The sequence below is a fragment of the Triturus cristatus genome, chromosome 6 (genome assembly GCF_964204655.1).
Source record: "Triturus cristatus chromosome 6, aTriCri1.1, whole genome shotgun sequence".
Lineage (NCBI taxonomy): Eukaryota > Metazoa > Chordata > Amphibia > Caudata > Salamandridae > Triturus > Triturus cristatus.
This window is the reverse complement of record NC_140589.1, coordinates 471,630,072-471,644,041: the sequence shown is the minus strand read 5'-3', so window position 1 is coordinate 471,644,041 and position 13,970 is coordinate 471,630,072. Positions and strand designations below refer to the sequence as shown.

At 42.5% G+C, this 13,970-nt stretch overlaps 1 long non-coding RNA gene across 1 annotated transcript in view; it reads right to left on the bottom strand.

Moving 5' to 3' along the window:
- LOC146817308 (uncharacterized) overlaps nt 1–13,970 on the bottom strand; it is a 226,345-nt gene that overhangs the window by 196,167 nt on the left and 16,208 nt on the right. The gene's annotated exons all lie outside the window — the stretch shown is intronic.

Genomic DNA, 13,970 nt, shown 5'->3' with positions numbered 1-13,970 from the left:
GACGTCACATGGAGTAGCCAATTGACGTGTGTAATACTGCACAACATCCAAAACGATTGCTGCCTTTATTGCATTATCACAATCTGGATGCACATCCAGAGAGTACAATGATCAATGATCAATAAGTCTAATGTGGTCCAAAATGTATAAAGTTCCAAACAGATCTAATAGAACCCAAAAAGTGGGACACCATCTGCACCTCAGGTTCAGCATTACTGCCTAATGCCCATTGCCATGTTTTCAGTGCCACTCAGCGTTCATTGGGTCTGTAGATACAGTCGGAAAGAGCACTTTTAAAATGATGATAGACGAGTATTTAATACTCAAAAGTTGTTTGGTGATAAACAAGAGGAACCAAGTTTCTATTTCAATCGTTAGCAAACTTAGATCTATCATGGCTATTAAGGCATGTTATATTAATCATGATATAATTTGAAAAATCTAATACAGGTGAGGTAATGGGATTAAGTTCATCATTCAGTTTAGTAAAAACAAACTCCATGCTGCTGCCTTTTACTACTCCGGATAGGACTCGCGTATTACTTTGAGCTCGTGATTCCTAATTTTGAGGAGCACTGCGCGCCCTGGGGCATGAGATATAGGATGTCCTTTGCTTTTCTTTGAGAGATATTTACCGTCTTCTGTTGACAGTCCCCTGTTCCACATCGGAGTACATCTGCATGCCTTGGGGCCTTATAATTTGGGAGTTCTATTTATTTATTCCAGAAACATATGGAGTTTGTTTTTTGCTGATATTTATTCATTCCATACCTTAGGACTTCTGTTTACCTTGGAGCCTCACTCTCTGGCAATCCTATTGATTTTTCTTAAAGATATATTTGAACTATCTGTATTGGACGACCACTATATGTGACGTCGCATACTAACAGACCTTGGAGTCAATTCGGTTACACCTGTGTTTTTGAATTTTTGAGTACGCCCTGACGACGTTCCCGTGGCACTTGGGAACGAAACGCATTGGCTGTGTGCCGGTTTTAAAAACAAACTAAACTAATAAAAAGAAGAAATTTTGGATAACATATGTCTCCTGACTGACTTCAATCAGAGTGCATCTTCCTTTCTTGTGCACTTACCTCAATATACCAACCAGAAAGCAAAACACAAAACTTTATTTATTAGTTACCTTTTAACAATAAAGCACCTTCTCCTACAATACATCCACATCATATCTCAGTTCTCACTTATACGTGGTGAAAGACCAGTTTATCCCTTCTGTAGTACATTTTAAAATGAAGATTGTAGAAGTTCATACAGTGTCTCAACACTGTAAATCCGAAAACATAACATAACACCTATTTGTGTGCCTCTATACCACTGTGCCACTTGTGTATTTAGTAGCTCATTACTTTTCGACTTAAATGTATCACATTTAAATTTTGTGAAACGGTGCATATAAAAATCTGCATATTAATCTCTAGCAGAGCATTTGGCTCACTAATTCTTCAGAGTACATGCAAAAGATTGTGTGACAGATTGCATATATAATTCACCAGATGGTTCTTAAAGACTACATATGTCTCACTAAAACTTATAAATATATGTGTTTTTGGTTGAATACATGAATACTCCCTGGATAATTGAATGAGTGCATAGGTAGTGCCTAGGTGATTCCCTGAGGATACAGGTGGTGTCTCAATGATTCCCTGAGTATGTGAGAACTCCATGGGTCCTTTTATATATGCATAGTTACTGCGTGTGTGTTTGCATGAGTATATCACTACTATCTGGGTCCTTGGATGAGTGCATGAGTAGTGCCTAAATAAGTTGAAATGTGCATCACTAATGCCTTGATAATTCAATACATGTATAGCTAGTGGTTGGATGATGGATGATTAAATGAGTGCAGCTCTAGTGCCTGGATAATTGCAGGAGTGCATGCATAGTACATGGGTGATTTACAGAGTGCATGGGTAGTGCATATATGATTGTTTAAGTGAATACATAGCACCTAGCAGATTGGATGAGTGCATGAGTAGTATTTCAGTGATTGGATGAGTACATTGCTGATGCTGATGTGTTTTTGGTTGAGTGAGCAGTTAGTGCCTGGGTGTTTAGATAAGTACATGCATAGTGCCTGGATAACTGAATTAGACCATTAGTAGAGCCTGCCTGATTAGATGAGTGCATGACTAGTGTCTGAATGTGATTGCATGACTCCATTGTCAAAGTTTGAGTGATTGCATGAAAGCAAGCGTGGGGTGATTGCTTTGGTGCAACAGTATTGCTTCAATAACTGAATAAGTACAAAGGTACTGGATGGGTGATAGTTTCACTGCACATGTACTGCCTGCGCAATTGGATGAGTGCATTGGTTGTTCCTCATTATTTCGGTCAGTGACTATGTTGTAAGTGTGTGTTTGGATGAGTGAGTATGTTGTGCTTGGTTGTTTGAATGACTGCATAGGTGTAGCCTTGGTGATTGTATAAGTGAATGGTTAGTGCTTGGGTGATCAGATGAATGCATGGGTACTGCCTTCATAGTTCAATGACTACATAATTAGTGCCTTCATTATTGCGAGAGTGCATATTTAGTGGCTGTGTAATTGAAAAAGTGCGTAGACAGTGTGTGAATGATTTGATGAATGCCTTAGTAGTGACTGGCTGATTGGATGAGTGCCTGGGTAGTGCCTGGCTTACTGTGAAAGTACCGCCATTGCTGTTAGATACATAATAGTTATGACTATATCTATGAATCATTGTTAAAGTCCTCCTGTCAGTATGAAACTACCTGTTTTACTGTATTTCTCCTTTTATACTGAGCTATGTATGAGTGAAGTCTAGATATCTCATTTGTTATATAATTGGATGCATGGGTCTCTAGGAGCATACATGCACATGCATCGGTAAGTTTCTAAAACTGAAAACAATTCTCACTTTTTCAAAGCACAAAACCTTTTCTTAATGGTATATCTACATAATTTCTCAAATATGTCCTGTGTCTTTAAAACATATATTGAACTTGTCTAAAAAGCAACATTACACACCAAGTGAAGCTAGCACAAGAACTCTCAAGAGACAGTGCACTATTAACCACCTCAATTTTAAACAGAGCATTTTTAAAGAAATGCACTACCCTCAACAAATACATGAAATGTTCAACAGCCTTAAAGAACATAGATCACCATGTAAACATATATGTGATTTCATAATAGATATACACCTTCAGGCCATCTTTCCAAAAATATACAGTTCTCTACATCTTTAAGTAAACTGACAAGTCTATTTGTACATATTACTATCTGCAACCATAAAAACCATATCCCACCATCTAAACATTTGAAAACCTGTTGTATAAGTTAAAAACCATGTTGAAAAACACTTCCTAATACATACCTAACAAGTATTACTACTTTATAATCCATAGACAGGCACAACACATTCACTTATGTTTGCTCATAATTACACTGCTCCTGTTTAATATTATGACTATATGTACTTCAGTTCCCAGATAACATAGATCTGTATGTTCTACACATGATGCTTAGACATTTAAAACAGTGTCATTTTTAAAGGCATTGCGCATGGTAACTTTCAACAGTACTAACATCCTGAACACATACCCTCTGCCAGGTACATTTGAACTGATATATATTTTTTTCACATCACTGTGATACTCTTTTTTTATCAAACTCCAATATACATCCTTATTTCTAATGTACATTTTTTAAATAATTAAAAAGTTATATACACACCTGTGAATTGAGTTCCTAGATTATATTGTTGTTTTAGCTCTTTCTGGTTAGATGTGACAATGTTAAGATTTGTAAAAACTAAGCACAAGAATGGTACACCACTCTCATAGAAAGCAACTATAAATGGAAACCTCTTCAACTTTACACTCTATGATCATGAGAAAGGCCGCAAATGAAATCATGTCCTTTATTTTAGACTACTGTATCTGCAATTGTGAATGGTTAGCATAGGTTGACCCTTTCCATCTCTTTCAAAACAAGGTTCCTGTCTCCATGTTTTGGTGATGTTTGCACGATCATCGCAGAGTAATCACCCAAAAAATGGGAGGTCAAACCTATATTTAGCTTCATTTTATTGAATTTAGATACTGCACAACAGTTTATTAAATATTCCTGAGTTGGAAATTAAAGTTTACCATTACTTAAATGGTATCATAACTCCTGAACTTTAAAAAAAGGTTCTGTCTCTTTAGCATCCTTCCCCCCAATACACTCTTAGCTCAGTGTACCTAGCAACCCAGTGGAACCAGTAGATCACAGTTTCACAGAACATTCTAGAAGGAACATGCTATTTCAAAAAGAGATACAGCAGATGTGGTTTACTCCACAGATTCAAAAGCATATCCCATGTCTGTATTACATTTCTTTTTTAAGCAACAACCAATAATAGGAAACTCGCTAATGCATCCATCACACTACCTAATTGTACTCATTTACATGCTGACAGCGTCCAATGAAATATATATATTTTTTTAAAACATCTCCATTTTAACTGCTTTTCATTTGGAAAACTAGCTCATTCAGCTCCAGTCTTCTCCTGGCTACTATTGCTCATTCATTTCAAAATGCTTAGAATGTTAATTGTAGGCCACAGCTAAAGACTAAAGAGGCTGCAAAAGAAAGAGGCATTGACAGGGACTTGGGTTTGCCAAATGTGGAGATTAGTTGGTTTGGCCACAGAGGCACAGAGTTTCAGCAGCTGAAACACATTCACTGGGGTAGGGTTGGAATCTTAATGAAGGATACCTTTGCAGACCTGATGCTGTGTTTCCTTCACACTGTCTTATTGTACTTTAATATATGCCAAAGACAGAAATAGAAGTTGTCAAATCAATTCTGTCCACAGATTGACAAAGCCAGGAAACATGCTAATAAAACAGTTTTTGCTTTCCTCAAAGATCATAGCAGGGACTCTATCTACAACAACAATCTATATTTTGGCATGCATGGAAAGTATAGAAGTGGGGGAGTTCACTTTGCAGATGAACAGAACAGGGTTTCTAAGCAACCTTATACGCTGCATACAGTCTTATCTGTAGATGTCTTATACACACTCTCACACACTCTCAACACAAAGGCTCTTGTTAGAGCCACCCAAGTGCCGAAAAATGTGTTCATTTTCTTGTAAAATATTTTTTGTAAAGAATTTCTGATATTTACAACCATGACTTGATGACTGTGATTACGTTGTGAAATCGCAAAACAAAAGCAGACATTCAACGACCACTACCACATTCCAAAAACGTTACCTTTAAAAAAATGATTCTAACTAGAACAATACAGACATTACTAACTTAAATAATATGTTTGTACATGTTAGACCTGGCATCTTTGGCGTGGTTACCCCTGACTTTTTGCCTCTACCTCCTGTATTTTTGATGCTATGCTGGATTTCGTTTTTGCTGGTTTAGATGTTTTGGGCACTTTGCCACTGCTGATCAGTGTCAAAGTGCAAGTGCTCCCTTGGTAAATTGTTATATTGATTGGTTATTCATGATTAGTATATTTGTTTCACCTGTTAGCCCCTAGTAAAGTGCACTGCGTGTGCCAGGGCTGGTGATTCAAATGCTACTAGTGGGCTGCAGCACTGATTGTGCCACCCACAGGAGTAGCGCTAAAATGATGTCTTAGGCCTGCTTGCAGTGCCTATGTGCAGTCCAGGACTGCCATGTCGACCTGTCCAGTGTACCCACTGACCAGGCCTTATCCTTCCCTTTCTGTACATGTCAGGCATCCCTATGGTGGCCCTAGGTACCCCCCTGGGCTGGGTGCAGTGTATCTGAGAGGTAGGGCATGTACTGAGGTGTGTAACATGCCCTGGTAGTGAATTATAGCCATTTTCGTTTTTCACTGCTGAGAGGCTATCTTGCCCATAGGATAGAATGGGGAAGGCTGTTTACATGCCTATCTTCCCATAAGGGCAAGATAGAAAATCCAAGTTTGGTATCTCTGTGTTCAGAATTTAATTATATATCTTTTTAGCAAGATGGTTTTTAAATTCACTGTGTGAGAATGGCACTTTTTAGAAAGTAGCTATTCTCCTGTTTAACCTTCCTGTGTGCCTGTGTGCTGGTTGGCTGACTGGTGTCATGTGATGGGCTAGGTGGCTCCAGGAGCCTGGAGGAGTCAGCAGCAGGGTGAATAGGGAGATCTGCTTTAGATGGGTGGGAGGAGTAGTCCCTGGGTTTGAATAGGGCTGCCCCTGACAAACACAATGCTGGCTCCACCCCCTGCTGGCCAGGCTGAGGACTCTGCCTCTGCTGGCACAAAGAAGGCTCCACCTCCTGCTGAGCGTCTAACGACCCTGCCCCTCACTCTGAAAGGAACCAGGTGCTCCAGAGCAGAGCACACCCAGGAACCGGTTTGAGCAGGGGAATCCCCCCACTGGAACAAAGAGAGACAAAGACTTGGAGGGGTATAAGAAGAGGACCCCAGACACCTAAAACTTTAGATCACTTTGGAATTAAGAAGAAACCTCTGCCAAGGAGAAAGCTGAAAAGGACTGAAGAGGAGAAGACTGCCTGCTTGCTGTTTTGCTTTGCTGCCAAGGAGAGGGGAAGGACTTTGCTGTGTCCCCTTCTTTTGATTCTGATCTCCAAGGGCCTGAGAAGAGCTGGCTCCCTGTTAAGAAGTCCCAGGAACAAAAGGACTTCACCACCAGCTCCCCTGGAACTCTGCTGAGAGAGTTCTGACCTGCCTTGGAGTGCTTGCCCAGTCTTGGGGCCTCAGGAGGTCGTTTTGCTGTGTTTGGGAGCTGGGAAACAGAAGCGTGAACAAGAGTGACTGGTACCCAACGCATCATCCGATTGCGTGTCGCAAGACGAGAGTGCGAGGAAAATTTAATCGCGGCACCATCGTAACACGCAGGGTCCCCGCATCGCCGAGTGCGTCGAGCATCGTCCCGAAGCGTGAAGATTCCGGCCATTGCGAGGGTTGTCGCAGAACCAGTTTGCGAGCCGCACCACTGCCGGTGCGTGAAAAGTCTCCAGTCATCGGGTGCGTCGACGCAGAGTCCCGTTCCGTGGCGCATCGAGAGTTGCGGCGCCGGAAGGCAACGCTGCGCCACGCATCGCACCACATCGAAGAGTGTCGCATCGAACCTGTGCGTGAAGCTTCCCCCCAAGAAACCTACGCAACGAAGGCCAAAGTCATCGCATCCTCCCCCTACAGATCGGAGCCGGCGCATCCACCTCTGCTGCGTGAAACAGGGCTGCTGCAAAGCCTCCCCAGGATCTCAGGAGTATCGCATCGCCTTTGCCATCTTCCTTGTTATAGCTTTTGGGAACCTTATCGCAACTACAGGTACTGTTGGGCACGAAAGTGTCGCATTTTGTGCATTGAGAGTCGCATTGTGCAGGACACTGATTTTGACATCCTGGAGTACTTTCTGCAAACTCTTGAACTATTTTTAAAGTAACCTTTTTAATTGTATGTTGGTTTGTCTGTAGTATTTGGTCTTGTGAAGTTTTTAGTAAAGATACCTTATTTTTCTAAAACTGGTGTGGAGTAAATCTGTGGTGTTTTCACTGTGTTACTGTGAGTGTTGGTACAAATACTTAACACATTGCCTTTGATAGCCTAGACTGCTCAGGCCAAGCTACCTAGAGGGTGAGCAGGGGTTATCTTAACAGTGTATCCCCCTTTCCCTGACTAGAAGCAAGGGTCCCTACTTGGACAGCGGTACCTACCCTGCCAACTAGAGACCCCCAGATCTAACAGTACACATAATTTTTAGTACGTTTTAAAAAAAACTGTATTTGAACCCTACTATTCGTCTTTATGTTGACGCCGATGATCACGAGGACTTCGGCAACCGCGACGATTGCACCTTTTTGAAGAGGGAAAAAACATATACATGCACACATTTTACAGTAGTTTAGACACTAGCGGTTTATTACTGCACTGTTTAGACTCATATTTTTATGGGGAGTTTATACAAAAACAATATTTAATACCAATTTTCCATGTTCAAGAGTATTCTGAGTATCGTGAAGACGTCGGTAACTGTGATAATCGTGCCTTTTTTTATAAAGTGTAAAACACATTTATGCACACATTTTACAGTATTTTAAACACTAGGGGTTTATTAGTTCACTTTTCAAAATCATATTTTTCAAGGTAGTTTATATAAAATGAATCTTTAAAATCAATCTTTCATGGGAATCACAAGTATGTAGATACCCGTGACAGTACATGGGGGTCGCACTGGCGGTTGCGGAGACATTGCAAATATCACCAGTGATTAAAAAAACCAATTTTAGACACAAAATTTATGTCAATAATACCCCCATATGTCAAAAATGGGGTGAGAGTACCTCTACCCTGACCCATGGTCCCTGCCAGCTCCCCACATCCTTCAGGAACCAGCATTGCTTTTAGACATACGGAGCTGCTTATATGCAGCTCCCTGTGTGTAAAAGCAAATTGTGCTCTGCTTTGAGCAAGCGGGTGCAAAAGGCTGTCGCTTGCTCAAAGCAGAGCACTGTTTGCTATGGTATGGTGGAAACTGTGCTCCTCCCATGCCATAGCAAACAGCAATGTGCCGGGGATAGGCACCCTGGAGCCTGCCCTGGGAGGTGGCCGCCCAAAGGGACATCTAGGGTTCCACGAGGGGGACAGCATGGCTCCCCTCTTTTGTTCAAATTGTCCCTCAGGAGTTGGTGCTGCCCAGGGCTGGGGGGTCAGCAACTGACCCCCTACATATATATATAATTTGAGCTCCCATAGGTGGGCTCTGGGCTGCAGATGCCCTAACGGCCCCCTCATTATTCATTTGCCTTGGGGAGGTGACAATTCCTGGGCCTGCAGGGGGGCCATGCAGACCCCCCGCTTCAGGTTACATATGTTTGCCCCAGGGAGGTGAAGGTTCCCGGTGCACACGGGGTATTGCATGAGCACCCCCTGCATTACTATAAAAACTACCTATGGGACCTGGCCAACCCGGGGTCTAACTACTAAGTGTTAGACATGGCATCCTTTCTGTCTTAAATGCTTTTGCTTTTTCTCTACATGTAATCATCATTACAGATACAACGTGGCACACTTGATACACTGCTACCACATTGCTTTATTAATGTTCCTATTAAAAAATCCAATAACGAAATGTAAAAAACTTTAATGGGGGGCTTATACACTCGTCCCTTGTGGTCCCCACTTGTGAGAAAGTAGAATCAAGCCTAGATGCATCCATAAAGTAATAAGTACCACATAGGAAATCGTTATTTGTTATGTGGTTGTTAGACCTGGCATCCTTGGCGTTCTCTCCCCTGTCTTTTTGCCTCTGCCTCCTGTGTTTTTGATGTGTGCTGGTTTTCGTTTTTACTGGTCTAGATGCTTTGGGCACTTTGCCACTGATAATCAGTGCCAAAGTGCAAGTGTCCCCTCTGTAAATTGTGAATATGGATTGGTGTTTCCATGATTAGCCTATTTGATTTACTATTAAGTCCCTAGTACAGTGCACTGTATGTGCCCAGGGCCTGCCTGTATGTCAAATGCTGCTATTGGGTCTGCAGCGCTGATTGTGCCACCCACACTAGCAGCCTTTCAAAGGGGTCTCAGGAATGCCACTGCAGTGTGTGCACATGGTCTCTACTGCCATGTCGACCTAGCAAGTGCATCCACTTGACAGGACATAACCTTCCCTTTTATTACATGTGAGACACCCCAGAGGTAGGCTCAAGGTACCCCTGTGGGCAGGGTGCAGTGTATGTGAAAGATAGGACACGAACTGAAGTGGGTGACGAGTCTTGATAGTAAAATCCATTTATTTTGTTTTTCACAATTGCACAACAGAATGGAAGTTTATTTATAACATCTTATAAGAATAACTTTCCTTTGGGACAAGATAGAAAGATGGAGTTTAGTATGCCTGAACTCGGAATGTAAAAATGCATCTTTCAGTAAAGATGGTTTTTATATTGTGTGTTTGAAAATACCACTTTTAGAAACGGAGCTGCTAAACATGCAGCTCACTGTCTGTTCGAGCAATCTTTTTGGCTGTCTACCTGCTCTCTTAGCAATGGGTTGGGAAACAGATGTAAACTCTGCTCTCAGCAAGCGGGAGCGGTTTCACATCTTTTGTTTGCTGAGGGAGGAATTTGTGTTTGCTCTGATGTGGCTGGAGCTGTCAAAGAACTCGCTAGTCAGAGCAAACAGCTATGTCCCAGGGGTGGGCACCCTGGGACATAGAAAGACCTTGCCCAGGGGGGTGGTGGTCCCCAGGGCCATTATTGACTCTAGAAGGGGGCCGTGTTGCTCCCTTCTTTCATCTGCATGGGCCGGCCTCAGAAAGGTGGTGTTCCCCCGCCCCCAGGGGTACACACACACCCTTCCTTTTATATATATTCCCAGGGAGGTGGTGGTCCCTGGGTCATGTAATAAGTCCAGGAGGAGGGGTCAGAGTGGCCACCCTCCATAATTAAAAACAAAGCTCCAGGAAAGTGGTGTTGCCTGGGATGCCAAGGAAGCCCAGGAGGGGAGTTCATTTGCCCCTCTCAATTATTTAAATAAAGCCCTGGGAGGTGGTGGTCCCCGATGCTCTAAGAGCCTTAGGAGTGGGGCCCTGTGTGACCCCAACTCTTTTTCTTAAAGTGCCCCGGGGACCTGGCCCAGCGCGGGAGACCATACTTGTTTTCTTTTTTTATTTTGACACCAATCTAAGGATCCCACTTTTCTATATTTTTTGTGTTTTTTGTGGAACTCAGTTGAAGCTGAGTCCCAAGATGGCTGCCAACACTTCCTGGTTGAAGTGTTTCAGCCAACCTGATTATAGCATAGGGACTGTCAGATCTGCGAGGATCCTGGCCCCCAGATAGGCTGATTTGGATTTTGGTTAATATCATTAGAACTATTGAATGGATTTACACCAAACTACTCTGGACCAAGATCTAGCTTTCTGCCAAATTTGATGTAATTCCCTCCAGGGGTTCGGGCTGTAGTGGTGTCTAAAGTCCCTATGAGAATTAACATAGGGAAAACGTGTTTTGGAACCCCCCTTTTTATTGGCCCCAGCTTTACGAATCACCCTGAAACTTTTCAAACAGCAGTTGAATTGAGCGTCACATTAGTTTGGAAGATTTTGTGAAGATTCATCCAACGGTGACAAAGTTATTGGCAAAACAAAAAGCGCTCTTCCTCTTGAAAGTAGGGCCTAACTATAATTACCTACTGGCAACTGTCAGTAGGTTTTATATAGGCAGACAGACAGACAGACAGACAGACAGACAGACAGACAGACAGACAGACAGACAGACAGATAGACAGACAGATAGATAGATAGATAGATAGATAGATAGATAGATAGATAGATAGATAGATAGATAGATAGATAGATAGGTAGATAGATAGATAGATAGATAGATAGATAGATAGATAGATAGATAGATAGATAGATAGATAGATAGATAGATAGATAGATAGATAGATAGATAGATAGATAGACAGATAGATAGACAGATAGATAGATAGATAGAGACTCTGCAGTTGGTGACAGAAATAAATTGACATCTTTGGATCTTAGGGGGCTCAGCAGCATTTCATCTGAAAAGTTGGTTTAGAACATGCAGAGAAATGCCTGGCTTGAGCTTGTGTGAGAGTGTTTTTCAGACATATTCGCATAGACACAATTCATATTATTTAGAAGACATACTGCATGTGCCTTAGGAACGCCAGAATATGTGCTAACTCCTAAAATGGTGCTAGCAGGACACCAATCAGTGCATTCCTGTGTCAACTTAGAAATGACAGAGTAGGAGAGTAAGGATCCCAAGCTCTGAACCATCTTCTAATGGTGCTACATGTTCCAGTCCTATCAGAAACTTGGAGAGGGCTTTAGTTGGGTATTTCTCTTATGAATAGTGTCCCTGCTGCTCTGTCCATCTTCTCATTTGCAGCCTGGAAATTCTGGCTAGCTAGTCCCTATTTCCAGCATTTCCAAATTCCTGCCCTACTGCTGCCACGGGGGAATGGAGACTCCCTAATTAGAAGCAGCCACCAGCACAGTTAGCACAGTAAAAATGTGTTCAATGTTGATCTGTGTGTGTGGGGGTATATAAGAGCTTTGGGCATGTCCACTTGAGTCAGTGTGTGACAGAGAGAAAGCAATTGCGAGTTTAAATACTTGAGTGCAAGTGGGCGAAAGTGAATGTAAGTTACAGAAAGTAGAAATGTGAATGAGAGTGTACGAGAGTGGGAGTGATTGAGTGTGTGTTTATCTGTGTGACTGCATTGGTGATTCTGAGTGTATGTATTTGTGTGTGTTATGCTTGCGAGAGTGCAGCTGGCCCTGACACAGTAAAGGTCATGTTTGGCTTTTGAAGGCACTCATAGCAATAAGGTGGTGCTGGTTTATTAGACATTTCTCTTGGCTTAGGAGAGAGCCATAGCATATGGGGCGGCACCCATAGCAAAAGTCTATCACTAACATACTGAAGGTTGTAGTATGAGTCACTTATCCTATTCGGGCGCATGCAATATTTTAAATGGATAGACATTTCTAATGGGAGAATAACAGTATCCTGCCGTTAAGATGCCTGTCCGTTTAAAGCACTGCGTATGCAAGGCCACCTTCTGGAACTGGCATATTGTGAGCTATTCTTTTCATAAATGGGACACCGATGATATAAGGGGACGCACTTGACAAAATGCTGGCCCTGGCTTACTGGTATTAATAATTGACATATACGGACCCCCATTAGATTTTTGAACACTTAAGGCAAAATTCTATGCGTTGCACACTAGAGGTATATCTTACAATATGGGAGATTTCATGGAAAATTTTGAAAGAAAGGGATGTCAACTCCTAGGGAACACCACGCTTCATTGACACGCCATGAAAATACTGGAGTGCACCTTTCTGAGCCTATTGCTTTTTAGAAAATGTATAAGCCTATGGCTTCTTAGCAAATGTATGTGAAAATTGCCCTTTCAATGCACTATTTGACTGTTTTTGTTTTCTACATTTTCTAAGGGGGGACCCACCCACGAATTCTACCAGGAGTCAGGTTTGCTAGCTTTCTCACTCGCTGGAATCAGGGCAAACATTATGCCTCACCACTGTCAGAGATTACCAGCATCACTGCAAGGCAGTGCCCTTACTGTCAAGCACGGAATTGTGCAATACGACGATATATTCGAGATTTCACCGAAGCATTCATTGTACTCCCGCGTGTAAACAAGGAATGGGAAGTTACAAGAGGTGGAAATAGGCTGGGTGACCAGATGAGACCATGTCACCTGGACACCACATTTCCCGTCATATGGTTTTATTTATCCAAACTGTACAATTAAGGCCTGGTATCCATTTTTTATTAAGTTGAAATGGTTAGACTAACCCACTAACAGCGATTTGTAAAAGAATCCGAGGATTCAAAAAGGTGTGCTCTTTCTGCCCCGGGCCGCCGGGCCATCCTAGCAATAATAATTCGATTCAATACTCGAAGTCCTTGCACCGTCACCCCTGCCTCAGTCACTGCTCTGGAATTAAAGACTGCGAGGGGAGGTATTACGCATACCTCTAGTCTAGATGGAGTCCCAGATTCCGTCGGGGTGCACCTTATTTACCGCAGGAATATCCCTCTGAATAGAAAGCCTCGTCGAAGCAAAAAAAAAAAAAGAAATATGCAAGCCTACTGTGGTAGCATAAAATGAACGGCTTGCTTCGCGGCTGTTTAAAACCCTCCCGAGGCCCCTCAAGCATTGGGAGGCGTCTGCTATCTCACCATACGAAACAAGTGCCCGCTGCTTATTTTCCCCTAATTACAAACTGGATAGGCGCATAAATAATTACGCCATTAGGTTTGCTAAGAAGAAGAAGGCCTTTGGAGACTCCGTCCTGCGGAGTAAGCTGCGCCTCTCCGTGTGGCCTCGGGTGTCAGGAACCATTCATTTCAGTAATCAGGAAAGTTCGCGGGCAGGGGCGCGCGGCGCAGCGGCTGCGACGTGGACGCACTTCTGAAATGCCAGCCACGTGATGAATCA